The sequence below is a fragment of the Taudactylus pleione genome, unplaced genomic scaffold, assembly GCF_031769625.1.
Source record: "Taudactylus pleione unplaced genomic scaffold, aTauple2 ptg000731l, whole genome shotgun sequence".
In the NCBI taxonomy this organism is placed as follows: domain Eukaryota; kingdom Metazoa; phylum Chordata; class Amphibia; order Anura; family Myobatrachidae; genus Taudactylus; species Taudactylus pleione.
In genome coordinates this window covers 810,537-824,261 of record NW_028285133.1, presented here as the reverse complement: position 1 = coordinate 824,261, position 13,725 = coordinate 810,537, and the positions used below count along the sequence as shown (strand labels likewise).

At 48.1% G+C, this 13,725-nt stretch overlaps 1 pseudogene; it reads right to left on the bottom strand.

Moving 5' to 3' along the window:
* Positions 1-12,332: 12,332 nt before the first annotated feature.
* Positions 12,333-13,148, bottom strand: LOC148477241 (cyclin-dependent kinase 5 activator 1-like; annotated as a pseudogene).
* Between the last annotated feature and the right edge of the window lie 577 nt (positions 13,149-13,725).

Below are 13,725 nucleotides of genomic sequence, written 5' to 3'. Positions count from 1 at the left end.
ATCATTTCAGCGCCAGGGTCTGCCACATGACTGTGGCTGAAATGATTGGTTAATTTGGGCCCCCACAAAACAAGCTGGCAATTAATGTGTCCCTGCATAAACTGGCTCTACGGAGGCAAGATGTCGTCCTCATCCTTCTCATCCACCGATTCCTTGGATAAAACAGGAAAAAGGGATTTAGGTGTCCCTGGACTGCTTACGGTCTTAGCCAAAGTTTCTGAACTTGACAGTAACATTTTAAGAATGCGCTGCAGGTGCCGTATAAGGGAGGATGTTCCTAGGTGGTTAACGTTCCTACCCTTACTTATTTCACCTTTACATATGGTACATATGGCAAGACAGTTGTTGTCCGGATTTGGATAGAAATATTGCCAGACCAAAGAGGTGGAATGTTTGGTCTTCTGCCCAGGCATGACCGTGATGGGCTTTTTCATCCCACGGACAACAACTGTCTCCACTGGAGCCTGATTTAAACAAACCACATCACCATCAGAATCCTCCTCGCCAACTTCCTCCTCAGTGCCAGCTACACCAGTATCCTCATCCTGTTGTACTTCAACAGTGACATCTTCAATTTGCATATCAGCAAGTGGACTGTGGGTGCTCCTTTCAGCACTTGCAGGGGGCGTGCAAATGGTGGAAAGAGCCACCTCTTCCCGTCCAGTGCTGGGAAGGTCAGGCATCGCAACCACCACCACACTTGGACTCTCCTTGGGGATTTGTGCTATCTTCTTAGAATGCACAGTTATTCACTGTGTGTTTGCCAGCTTAACTCGTTTGATTTTTTTAGTGGGAGGAGGGCTTCCATTGTCATGTGAAGCTGAACCACTAGTCATGAACATAGGGAAAGACCTTAGCCGTTCCTTGCCACTCCGTGTCGTAAAAGGCATATTGGCAAGTTTACGTTTCTCTTCAGATGATTTAAATGTTTTTTTCATGGTCACTTTACTGAACTTTGTCATTTGGGATTGTATGTGCCCTCTACTATGACATTGGGCATCGGCATTGGCAGACGACGTTGATGGCATGTTATCGTCTATGTCATGACTAGTGGCAGCAGCTTCAGCACTAGGAGGAAGTGGTTCTTGATCTTTCCCTATTTTATTTTTATCGGAGAAAGTTTGGTCCTCCATTTATGTTATATTGATATATACGTGCGGCTAAGGCGCACACAAACACAGAAAATAATTTTTTATTTTTGTTGGAGACTAGTGCACTTTGTGGGTTACACCACCCTTTAAGAAATGAGCCAGCCGGCCCTTTACTTATGGGACACAGGCGCACGCTTGGCGCTGCTCCTTTGTTGATGCACGTGCAGCCACAGTGCACACAATTCACAAACACAGAATTTTTTTTTTTATTTTGTTTGGAGTGTACTTTGGGGGTTACAGCACCCTTTAAGAAATGAGCCAACTGGCCCTCTACTTATGGGACACAGACGCACGCTTGGCGCTGCTCCTTTGTTGATGCACGTGCAGCAACAGTGCACACAATTCACAAACACAGAATTTTTTTTTTTATTTTGTTTGGACTGCCCTTTGGGGGTTACAGCACCCTTTAACGGCCAATCCAGCTGGCCTTTTACTTATGGGACACAGGCGCACGCTTGGCGCTGCTCCTTCGTTGATGCACATGCAGGCTCAGTGCACACAATTCACAAACACAGAAAAAAAATGTTTATTTTGTTTGGAGTGCCCTTTAGGGGTTACAGCACCCTTTAGCGGTCAATCCAGCTGGCCCTTTATTTATGGGACACAGGCGCACGCTTGGCACTACTTTGTTGATGCACGTGCGTCAACTGCGCACACAATTCACAAACACAGAAAATATTTTTTTATTTTGTTTGGAGTGTACTTTGGAGGTTACAGCACCCTTTAACGGTCAAGCCAGCCGGCCCTTTACTTATGACACAGGCGCACGCTTGGCACTACTTTGTTGATGCACGTGCGGCTACTGCGCACACAATTCACAAACACAGAAAATAATTTTTTTTTTGGTTTGGACTGGAGTGTACTTTGGGGGTTACAGCACCCTTTAACGGTCAAGCCAGCCGGCCCTTTACTTATGACACAGGCGCACGCTTGGCACTACTTTGTTGATGCACGTGTGGCTACTGCGCACACAATTCACAAACACAGAAAATAATTTTTTTTTTGGTTTGGACTGGAGTGTACTTTCGGGGGTTACAGCACCCTTAACGGTCAAGCCAGCCGGCCCTTTACTTATGACACAGGCGCACGCTTGGCACTACTTTGTTGATGCACGTGCGGCTACTGCGCACACAATTCACAAACACAGAAAATAATTTTTTTTTTGGTTTGGACTGGAGTGTACTTTCGGGGGTTACAGCACCCTTTAACGGTCAAGCCTGCCAGCCCTTTACTTATGACACAGGCGCACGCTTGGCACTACTTTGTTGATGCACCTGCGGCTACTGCGCACACAATTCACAAACACAGAAAATTATTTTTTTTTTGGTTTGGACTGGAGTGTACTTTCGGGGGTTACAGCACCCTTAACGGTCAAGCCAGCCGGCCCTTTACTTATGACACAGGCGCACGCTTGGCACTACTTTGTTGATGCACGTGCAGCTACTGCGCACACAATTCACAAACACAGAAAATAATTTTTTTGGGGGTTTTGACTGGAGTGTACTTTCGGGGGTTACAGCACCCTTTAACGGTCAAGCCAGCCGGCCCTTTACTTATGACACAGGCTCACGCTTGGCATTACTTTGTTGATGCACGTGCGGCTACTGCGCACACAATTCACAAACACAAAAAAATAATTTTTTTTATTTTGTTTGGAGTGCCCTTTGAGGGTTACAGCACCCTTTAACGGACAAGCCAGCCGGCCTTTTACTTATGGGACACAGGCGCACGCTTGGCGCTGCTCCTTCGTTGATGCACATGCAGCCACAGTGCACACAATTCACAAACACAGAAAAAAAATGTTTATTTTGTTTGGAGTGCCCTTTAGGGGTTACAGCACCCTTTAGCGGTCAATCCAGCCGGCCCTTTATTTATGGGACACAGGCGCACGCTTGGCACTACTTTGTTGATGCACGTGTGGCTACTGCGCGCACAATTCACAAACACAGAAAATAATTTTTTTTTTGGTTTGGACTGGAGTGTACTTTGGGGGTTACAGCATCCTTTAACGGTCAAGCCAGCCGGCCCTTTACTTATGACACAGGCGCACGCTTGGCACTACTTTGTTGATGCACGTGCGGCTACTGCGCACACAATTCACAAACACAGAAAATAATTTTTTTTTTGGTTTGGACTGGAGTGTACTTTCGGGGGTTACAGCACCCTTAACGGTCAAGCCAGCCGGCCCTTTACTTATGACACAGGCGCACGCTTGGCACTACTTTGTTGATGCACGTGCGGCTACTGCGCACACAATTCACAAACACAGAAAATAATTTTTTTTTGGTTTGGACTGGAGTGTACTTTCGGGGGTTACAGCACCCTTTAACGGTCAAGCCAGCCGGCCCTTTACTTATGACACAGGCGCACGCTTGGCACTACTTTGTTGATGCACGTGCGGCTACTGCGCACACAATTCACAAACACAGAAAATAATTTTTTTTTGGTTTGGACTGGAGTGTACTTTGGGGGTTACAGCACCCTTTAACGGTCAAGCCAGCCGGCCCTTTACTTATGACACAGGCGCACGCTTGGCACTACTTTGTTGATGCACGTGCGGCTACTGCGCACACAATTCACAAACACAGAAAATAATTTTTTTTTTGGTTTGGACTGGAGTGTACTTTCGGGGGTTACAGCACCCTTAACGGTCAAGCCAGCCGGGCCTTTACTTATGACACAGGCGCACGCTTGGCACTACTTTGTTGATGCACGAGCGGCTACTGCGCACACAATTCACAAACACAGAAAATAATTTTTTTTTTGGTTTGGACTGGAGTGTACTTTCGGGGGTTACAGCACCCTTAACGGTCAAGCCAGCCGGCCCTTTACTTATGACACAGGCTCACGCTTGGCATTACTTTGTTGATGCATGTACGGCTACTGCGCACACAATTCACAAACACAAAAAAATATTTTATTTTATTTTGTTTGGAGTGCCCTTTGGGGGTTACAGCACCCTTTAACGGACAAGCCAGCTGGCCTTTTACTTATGGGACACAGGCGCACGCTTGGCGCTGCTCCTTCGTTGATGCACATGCAGCCACAGTGCACACAATTCACAAACACAGAAAAAAAATGTTTATTTTGTTTGGAGTGCCCTTTGGGGGTTACAGCACCCTTTAGCGGTCAATCCAGCCGGCCCTTTATTTATGGGACACAGGCGCACGCTTGGCACTACTTTGTTGATGCACGTGTGGCTACTGCGCACACAATTCACAAACACAGAAAATAATTTTTTTTTTGGTTTGGACTGGAGTGTACTTTGGGGGTTACAGCATCCTTTAATGGTCAAGCCAGTCGGCCCTTTACTTATGACACAGGCGCACGCTTGGCACTACTTTGTTGATGCACGTGCGGCTACTGCGCACACAATTCACAAACACAGAAAATATTTTTTTTTTTGGTTTGGACTGGAGTGTACTTTCGGGGGTTACAGCACCCTTATTGGTCAAGCCAGCCGGCCCTTTACTTATGACACAGGCGCACGCTTGGCACTACTTTGTTGATGCACGTGCGGCTACTGCGCACACAATTCACAAACACAGAAAATAATTTTTTTTTTGGTTTGGACTGGAGTGTACTTTCGGGGGTTACAGCACCCTTTAACGGTCAAGCCAGCCGGCCCTTTACTTATGACACAGGCGCACGCTTGGCACTACTTTGTTGATGCACGTGTGGCTACTGCGCACACAATTCAAAAACACAGAAAATATTTTTTTTTTTGGTTTGGACTGGAGTGTACTTTCGGGGGTTACAGCACCCTTTAACGGTCAAGCCAGCCGGCCCTTTACTTATGACACAGGCGCACGCTTGGCACTACTTTGTTGATGCACGTGCGGCTACTGCGCACACAATTCACAAACACAGAAAATAATTTTTTTTTTGGTTTGGACTGGAGTGTACTTTGGGGGTTACAGCACCCTTTAACGGTCAAGCCAGCCGGCCCTTTACTTATGACACAGGCGCACGCTTGGCACTACTTTGTTGATGCACGTGCGGCTACTGCGCACACAATTCACAAACACAGAAAATAATTTTTTTTTTAGTTTGGACTGGAGTGTACTTTCGGGGGTTACAGCACCCTTAACGGTCAAGCCAGCCGGCCCTTTACTTATGACACAGGCGCACGCTTGGCACTACTTTGTTGATGCACGTGCGGCTACTGCGCACACAATTCACAAACACAGAAAATAATTTTTTTTTTGCTTTTCACTGGAGTGTACTTTCGGGGGTTACAGCACCCTTAACGGTCAAGCCAGCCGGCCCTTTACTTATGACACAGGCTCACGCTTGGCATTACTTTGTTGATGCACGTGCGGCTACTGCGCACACAATTCACAAACACAAAAAAATAAATTTTTTTTATTTTGTTTGGAGTGCCCTTTGGGGGTTACAGCACCCTTAACGGACAAGCCAGCCGGCCTTTTACTTATGGGACACAGGCGCACGCTTGGCGCTGCTCCTTCGTTGATGCACATGCAGCCACAGTGCACACAATTCACAAACACAGAAAAAAAATGTTTATTTTGTTTGGAGTGCCCTTTGGGGGTTACAGCACCCTTTAGCGGTCAATCCAGCTGGCCCTTTATTTATGGGACACAGGCGCACGCTTGGCACTACTTTGTTGATGCACGTGCGTCAACTGCGCACACAATTCACAAACACAGAAAATATTTTTTTATTTTGTTTGGAGTGTACTTTGGAGGTTACAGCACCCTTTAACGGTCAAGCCAGCCGGCCCTTTACTTATGACACAGGCGCACGCTTGGCACTACTTTGTTGAGGCACGTGCGGCAACTGCGCACACAATTCACAAACACAAAAAAATATATTTTTTTATTTTGTTTGGAGTGCCCTTTGGGGGTTACAGCACCCTTTAACGGACAAGCCAGCCGGCCTTTTACTTATGGGACACAGGCGCACGCTTGGCACTACTTTGTTGATGCACGTGTGGCTACTGCGCACACAATTCACAAACACAGAAAATAATTTTTTTTTTGGTTTGGACTGGAGTGTACTTTCGGGGGTTACAGCACCCTTAACGGTCAAGCCAGCCGGCCCTTTACTTATGACACAGGCGCACGCTTGGCACTACTTTGTTGATGCACGTGCGGCTACTGCGCACACAATTCACAAACACAGAAAATAATTTTTTTTTTGGTTTGGATTGGAGTGTACTTTCGGGGGTTACAGCACCCTTTAACGGTCAAGCCAGCCGGCCCTTTACTTATGACACAGGCGCACGCTTGGCACTACTTTGTTGATGCACGTGCGGCTACTGCGCACACAATTCACAAACACAGAAAATAAATTTTTTTTTGGTTTGGACTGGAGTGTACTTTGGGGGTTACAGCACCCTTTAACGATCAAGCCAGCCGGCCCTTTACTTATGACACAGGCGCACGCTTGGCACTACTTTGTTGATGCACGTGCGGCTACTGCGCACACAATTCACAAACACAGAAAATATTTTTTTTTTTGGTTTGGACTGGAGTGTACTATCGGGGGTTACAGCACCCTTAAAGGTCAAGCCAGCCGGCCCTTTACTTATGACACAGGCGCACGCTTGGCACTACTTTGTTGATGCACGTGCGGCTACTGCGCACACAATTCACAAACACAGAAAATAATTTTTTTGGGGGTTTGGACTGGAGTGTACTTTGGGGGTTACAGCACCCTTTAACGGTCAAGCCAGCCGGCCCTTTACTTATGACACAGGCGCACGCTTGGCACTACTTTGTTGATGCACGTGCGGCTACTGCGCACACAATTCACAAACACAGAAAATAATTTTTTTTTTGGTTTGGACTGGAGTGTACTTTCGGGGGTTACAGCACCCTTAACGGTCAAGCCAGCCGGCCCTTTACTTATGACACAGGCGCACGCTTGGCACTACTTTGTTGATGCACGTGCGGCTACTGCGCACACAATTCACAAACACAGAGAATAATTTTTTTTTTGGTTTGGACTGGAGTGTACTTTCGGGGGTTACAGCACCCTTTAACGGTCAAGCCAGACGGCCCTTTACTTATGACACAGGCGCACGCTTGGCACTACTTTGTTGATGCACGTGCGGCTACTGCGCACACAATTCACAAACACAGAAAATAATTTTTTTTTTGGTTTGGACTGGAGTGTACTTTGGGGGTTACAGCACCCTTTAACGGTCAAGCCAGCCGGCCCTTTACTTATGACACAGGCGCACGCTTGGCACTACTTTGTTGATGCACGTGCGGCTACTGCGCACACAATTCACAAACACAGAAAATATATTATTTTTTTAGCACTTGGGGGGAGCACCCCTGATGGACAGAGCACCCCCTGGACAACACTACAGCACCCCTTTAGGACTGGGACACTGCACAGGACTTTGGAGTGGACACAGCCCCTATGGAGAACTGACTGCACAACACAGTCCAGCCAGCCCCTATGGACTTTGAAGTAGTGGATACAGCCCCTATTAACAACAGCAGCACAGCACAACACAGCCAGCCCCTATGGACTTTGAAGTAGTGGACAACAGCAGCATTACACTACACTACACTACACAGCCCTAACTCCCACCCTCCCTCTTCACTGTCCACAGCCGAGTGAGAAAATGGCGCCGACGCGGGTACCTTATATAGGATCCAAAACCCGTGAGACTCGGAAGGCGGGATGATGACGTTTTGCCTCGATTTCAGATCCGAGTCAGGCGGGAAAAGTCGAGCCTGACTCGGATCGGACTCGGATCGGGGGGGCTCGGGGGGGTTCGGATTTCAGAAATCCGAACCCGCTCACCCCTAATATATATATATATATATACACACACACACGATGGGTGTATATACATATATGTATTATAATTATGTGTATATATTTAAAATATATATATTTAAAATATATATATATATATATATATATATGTGTGTATATATATATATATATATATATATATACACTCAGCCTGCCCCCTGCATTATATAACTAATTTATTCTACAACTACTATAAAGCAGCAGCAGGACTGACAAGGATCTCACCTCCTGCTGCTACTGCCAGGCCGCCTTCCCGGAGCCAGGGGCAGGGGGGGGAGCGGGTACAGTTTACCCAGGCCCGGGCTTCCAGAGGGGCCCAGCGGGGGCCCGGGTCTGGCGCCGCTCCCCCCTCACTTCTTCCCTTGCTCCCTTCAGCAATCTCCTATGCCTGAGGGGGGAGTGATCACACTGATCGCACCCCCCACTGGTTTTGCGTCGGGCTGAGGGGCTCACAGCGCACCCTCCCTGGCGCGCAGCGCCGCTTTGCGGCGCTGCAAAACTCTTTTTTTTCTCAAGGGGGCGTGGCCACATCTTCTGAAATTAGGCCACGCCCCCTCTTTACCGGGGCCCCGCGTAGCTCTCTATGCCCCTGCACTGAGCTCCTGTGGCTATGGTGCCTGTAAGTCATTAGTGGCTGCTTGAAGGTGCGGTAGTGGCGGCGGGTGGCTCTTATGATGTCACGCGCACATAACACGGAGGCATCGCCGCTGCTGAGTCCCTCTGTTATCAGCGCTGGGGCTGGGAGCGCTAGTGAAGCCCAGCCCTCCACTGCGCGCCGCCATCATGGCGGCTTTTGATCATACACCGGCGCCAGAGAGGAGAAAGGGAGGTGGTGCGCGGCCGCGATGGTGGGTGCGCGGCAGGGTGGGGAAGTACACAACTGGGTGGGGGGGCTGGACACCTACTGGCAGGCTGCTGTAGAAGAAAAAATAAATCCTGTCTACAGCAGCACACATATACATCAGATGTCTATGGGCCTATTCTGATGGTGGGCCTGGAGCTGAAGCTCCATCCGCCCCATTAGTAATCCGGCCCTGCCTAACAGCATACTTGCCGACTTTCTGGCTGCTCCTTCCAGGAGGGAACAGCCAGATCGGCAGGATGGGGGGTGTGGCCGGGCGGGTGATGGGGCATTTGTGGGCAGGGTGGCGCCACACAATCGCATCATTTTGGCCCTGCCCCCGCTACACAATGCAGATAATACAGGCATTGTGGAGCAGAGGGCGCGGCCAAAATTAAACCATTCAGTGTGAATCGCATCAGCTGCCCCCTCCGCTGCTGGGGTTTAACTATTTATCGCAGGGGGGGAGGTCAGGGGGAATCAGCGGCTGCCGGGAGGCTTGCCTGCCTTTCCGGGGGGGGGCAGGAAGCTGCATCTGATTTTTTGGAGGGTCCCGGCCAAATCGGGAGGGTAGGCAAACCTGCCTAATAGTTGATTCGACCTTGGAGCTACAGTAAGAGCCAACTCCAAAACCTGGAACTGGAGGGGAGAGGAAATACAAATGTGTGCTGGAGCTTAGTTCCTGCAGCTGCGCTGCTTGCTGCCAGCTTCAGGTTTTGAAATGAACCATAAAAGTAGGTAAATGTCTCTATCCAACTATCATTGATTAGGAAGTCACATAAACTCTACTACATTTACTTTAAACTAGGGATGTGCAGGCTCGGATAGGTTCGAGTTTGCACGTTGAGTTCGGATTTTTCTCTAAAAAAAAACGGAACTCAGAAAGAGGCTAAACGTCATCTTACATGGACGAACATCATCATTCCTGGACTTTTGTGGAGCAGAAGGGCAAAAGCTCGCTTGATCTTGATTTTCAGTATGAATACAGACCGTGAAAGCGGGGCCTCACAATCCCCTCAGAAAGAGGCTAAACGTCATCTTACATGGACCAACATCATCATTCCTGGACTTTTGTCCAGGAATGATGCTGTTCGTCCATGTAAGATGACGTTTAGCCTCTTTCTGAGTTCCGTTTTTTTGGAGGGAAAAATCCGAACTCAACGTGCAAACTCGAACCTATCCGAGCCTGCACATCCCTACTTTAAACTAGGGATGTGCGCCGGACCATTTTTGCCGGATTTGGATTTGGATTTGGTTCTAATTCGTCGTCCGGCTTTGGATTTGGATTTGGATTTGCCAAACTGCGGTGACTGGCTTTGGATTTGGATTTGGATTTTTTTTACAAAAAATTAACAAAAAAAGCTAAAATCACATAAATTGGTCTTTTTTTTCTTCCTAGAGTATTATTAACCTCAATAACATTAATTTCCAGTCAATTTAGACCATATCACAGCTTATAATATTGTTTTCAACATTATTGGCCAAAGGTTGCAGTGAGCTGACTGGTTACTAAGCGACAAAGCAGCGGCACAATGACACAGACACCACAGTATAAAGCACATCTATGACACATTGCCACACAGCAGTGGCACAAATTAAAAGTAGTGCACCCACCCAGTGGGTACGGCCAGCAGAGTCACAGTACTTGTTTACATAGTGGGCTACGGCCCAAAGAGTCACAGTGCACAATCTTATTCACATTACACCGCACATAGGGCCTGATTCACATTACACCATAAAGTAGTGTCTCTTATTTATGTTACGACACACAGTAGTACCCCTTTTACACAATGCCCACAGTAGTGCCCCTTTTACACAATGCCCACAGTAGCGGTGTCCCTTACACAATGCCCCCAGCAGTGGTGCCCCCTATGCAGTCCCCTTAGTAGTAGGGTCCCCTATACAGTGCCCCCAGTAGTATGCCCCCCAGTAGTATGCCCCCCATTAGCATGCCACCCAGTAGTATGCCCCCCATTAGCAGGCCCCCCCAGTAGTATGCCCCCCATTAGCATGCCACCCAGTAGTATTCCCCCCATTAGCAGGCCCCCCCAGTAGTATGCCCCCCATTAGCAGCCCCCCCAGTAGTATGCCCCCCATTAGCAGCCCCCCCAGTAGTATGGCCCCCCCAGTAGTATGGCCCCCCCAGTAGTAGGCTGCCCCAGTAGCAGGCCCCCGTCAGTAGTAGGCTGCCCCAGTAGTAGCCCCCCTGTAGTATGGCCCCCCCTGTTGTATGGCCCCCCCAGTAGTAGTAAGCCCCCCCAGTAGTATGCCCCCACAGTAGTATGGCCCCCCCAGTAGCAGGCCCCTCAGTAGTATGGCCCCCAGTAGCGGACCCCCCCCAGTAGTATAGCCCCCCCCAGTAGCAGGCCCCTCAGTAGTATGGACGCCCAGTAGCAGACCCCCCCAGTTGTATAGCCCCCCCAGTAGTATAGCCCCCCCAGTAGCAGGCCCCCCCAGTAGCAGGCCCCCCCCAGTAGCAGACCCCCCCAGTAGCGCCCCCGGCCATTGCACAACTTTCACAAGTTAAAACAAAAAAAAAACGTACCTGATTCCTGATTCCCCGCTCCCGCGCCGTCCGCTCTGCTGAGCCTGTCACACACTGCGGAGGGAGCCGGAAGACGGAGCTCATGTGTGAGCTCCAGCCGGCTCCCTCCGTGCAGCAGCCAATGAGAGTCTGTGTGACTCTCATTGGCTGCTGTAACAAACACACAGCTGCCGCTGGCGGCTGTGTGTTTGTATCTGTGTACGGCAGAGCGCTATCACAGCGCTCTGCCCTACACAATAGGAGACCTGATGTCGGATTCTCTAGTGAGAATCCGACATCAGGCGGCCGCCGTTCGGCCCCGAACGGGGATCCGAGTCAGGCGGTGAACACCCGAACAGGGTTCGGCTGGACTCGGATCCCCAATGTTCGGAGCTGTTCGGATTCCACAGAATCCGAACCGCTCATCTCTACTTTAAACAGTCACTAAATAAATAAAAAAATCAAATAAAATGTATGTGTAGCCCTTAGCAAGAATATGTCTAAGACTGGCACTGGATGTATGGGATGGCATAAAGCTGGAAAACTTGTATCACCACAAATGCCACCTTGTAGGATATCTTGAAAAAGCCTTTTGCCCCCAGTTTTTTTACATAAATATTTGCAAATGTCTTTTACTGTTTTGCAAACAGGTATTGTTTGCCAATAAAGTGATCTCAGGACCCTCTGCAGAGCATTGTTGCAGTGAGAAAATCACAAAACATTGCCTAGGTGAACCCTGTCCATATACGAGACCTATCAAGCAAAATAATACACCAACCAATTTTATAGAAAAAAAAATTTTTTTTTTTATTGTAAATGCAACGATTATTATTAATACTGGAACTGATGGTGGAACTTGCAGTTTCAGCGAACATCCTGGAACTGATGGTGGAACTTGCTGTGTCATTGCATAGCCTGGACCTGATGTTTGTGATGGCACACAGCCTGGAGCCAATGGTGATGCTTGCTGTGTCGGCGAAGAGCCTGGAACTGATGGTGGAGTTTGATGGTAGGCTGTCTATGTGCTCTCCTGTCCACCCTCAGCTATGAGATCGACAAAGGTCTGGATAAAAAAATGGTGGTCAGCATGGAAGCACAGCATCTTTGTGCTCATGAAATCAATAATGTAGAGGCAACGGTTCCAAAAGTCTTCCCTCGAGCTTTCCACTGAGAATGGCTTCATTGGATAGGAGGTCTCACTACCCATGTAGGCATAGGATATATAAAGACATGTGGATAGAAATGCCAGTAATTCTTGCTCACTGTCCAACTCTGATAGAACGAATTCTCGGCAGAGCATGTAGAGGAACACTACATTGGTCGGATTGATGAAGCCTTCTTCCTGCCAGTATCCAGTGAGAGACATGTCTATGCTTGTTATCCATAGAATTATATCTGTAGGTGACAGATTGTTCAGCTGGTGACACCTTCTACAGATGAACTCTGCAAAACAACTCAGGAGCCCGCTGGTGGATGCCAGCATCATTGTGCATTTTGGACTCGTGCACACTTTCTGGTCTTCAGCTGACTCAGAGACATTAGACGCAGGCTTCTTAGCAAAAGTATTGGGTGAGGCCTGTGTGAAGGTTGTTAAATCCACACAGGATAGAGAATGCTTCATACTTTCTCTGATGAGGTGGGTAACATTGGTTTCACCGCTTCTGCGTTGTCTCCTTTTAGTCATAAATCGCCTTAAGCGCCAGATGAGCGAATGTCTTTCAACTGATCTTCAAGTCTCGCTGTTCTCGACAGCAGCACGATGGGTCCCATCTGATGCATCTTCCTCAGCCTGACCTGCCTTGCGGCAGCATCGGAATGGGATACAATTCCACATTCCTATTCTTAATCCATGGTACCTGCAAGCAGAAATGTCTGCAGGAAGCAAATTCGGATTCGGTCTGTGATCTGTGGTCGCTCTGACTGCAGCAGGCAATCAGATAGGTACAATCCGTTTTCAGCACTTTGTAAAAGAAGCTGCCCGTTTGTAGACTAGGCAGCAACTAAGTCCAGGAGGCTGTTGTCAGAGATGCTCTGCGTACAATGGGCATTGTGACACGGAATGATGTCTGTGATGCGTTACTTATGCTAATGAGCTACTGATAACATCTAGGTAATTCAAAAAGTGATGTAATGTGCTGGTCAAGTAGCAGCAGAAAACTATAGTAAACCAATGTAGCACTGATTATCTATGTACAGTGTGTAAATATTAAGTGTCATATAATTTTCTGACTACAGTAAGGGTGTGTACACGCTAGACGATTTTTTAAATGATATTGCCGATAATGTTACATCGTTATGACAACTTTGTTTAATAGTCTAGTGTGTACGTGATATATTGTTAACGATGAGCAATCCTGCGAGTTATTAATGATATCCCCAGTCGTCTTTATGTGCAGTACAATCTGGGGATA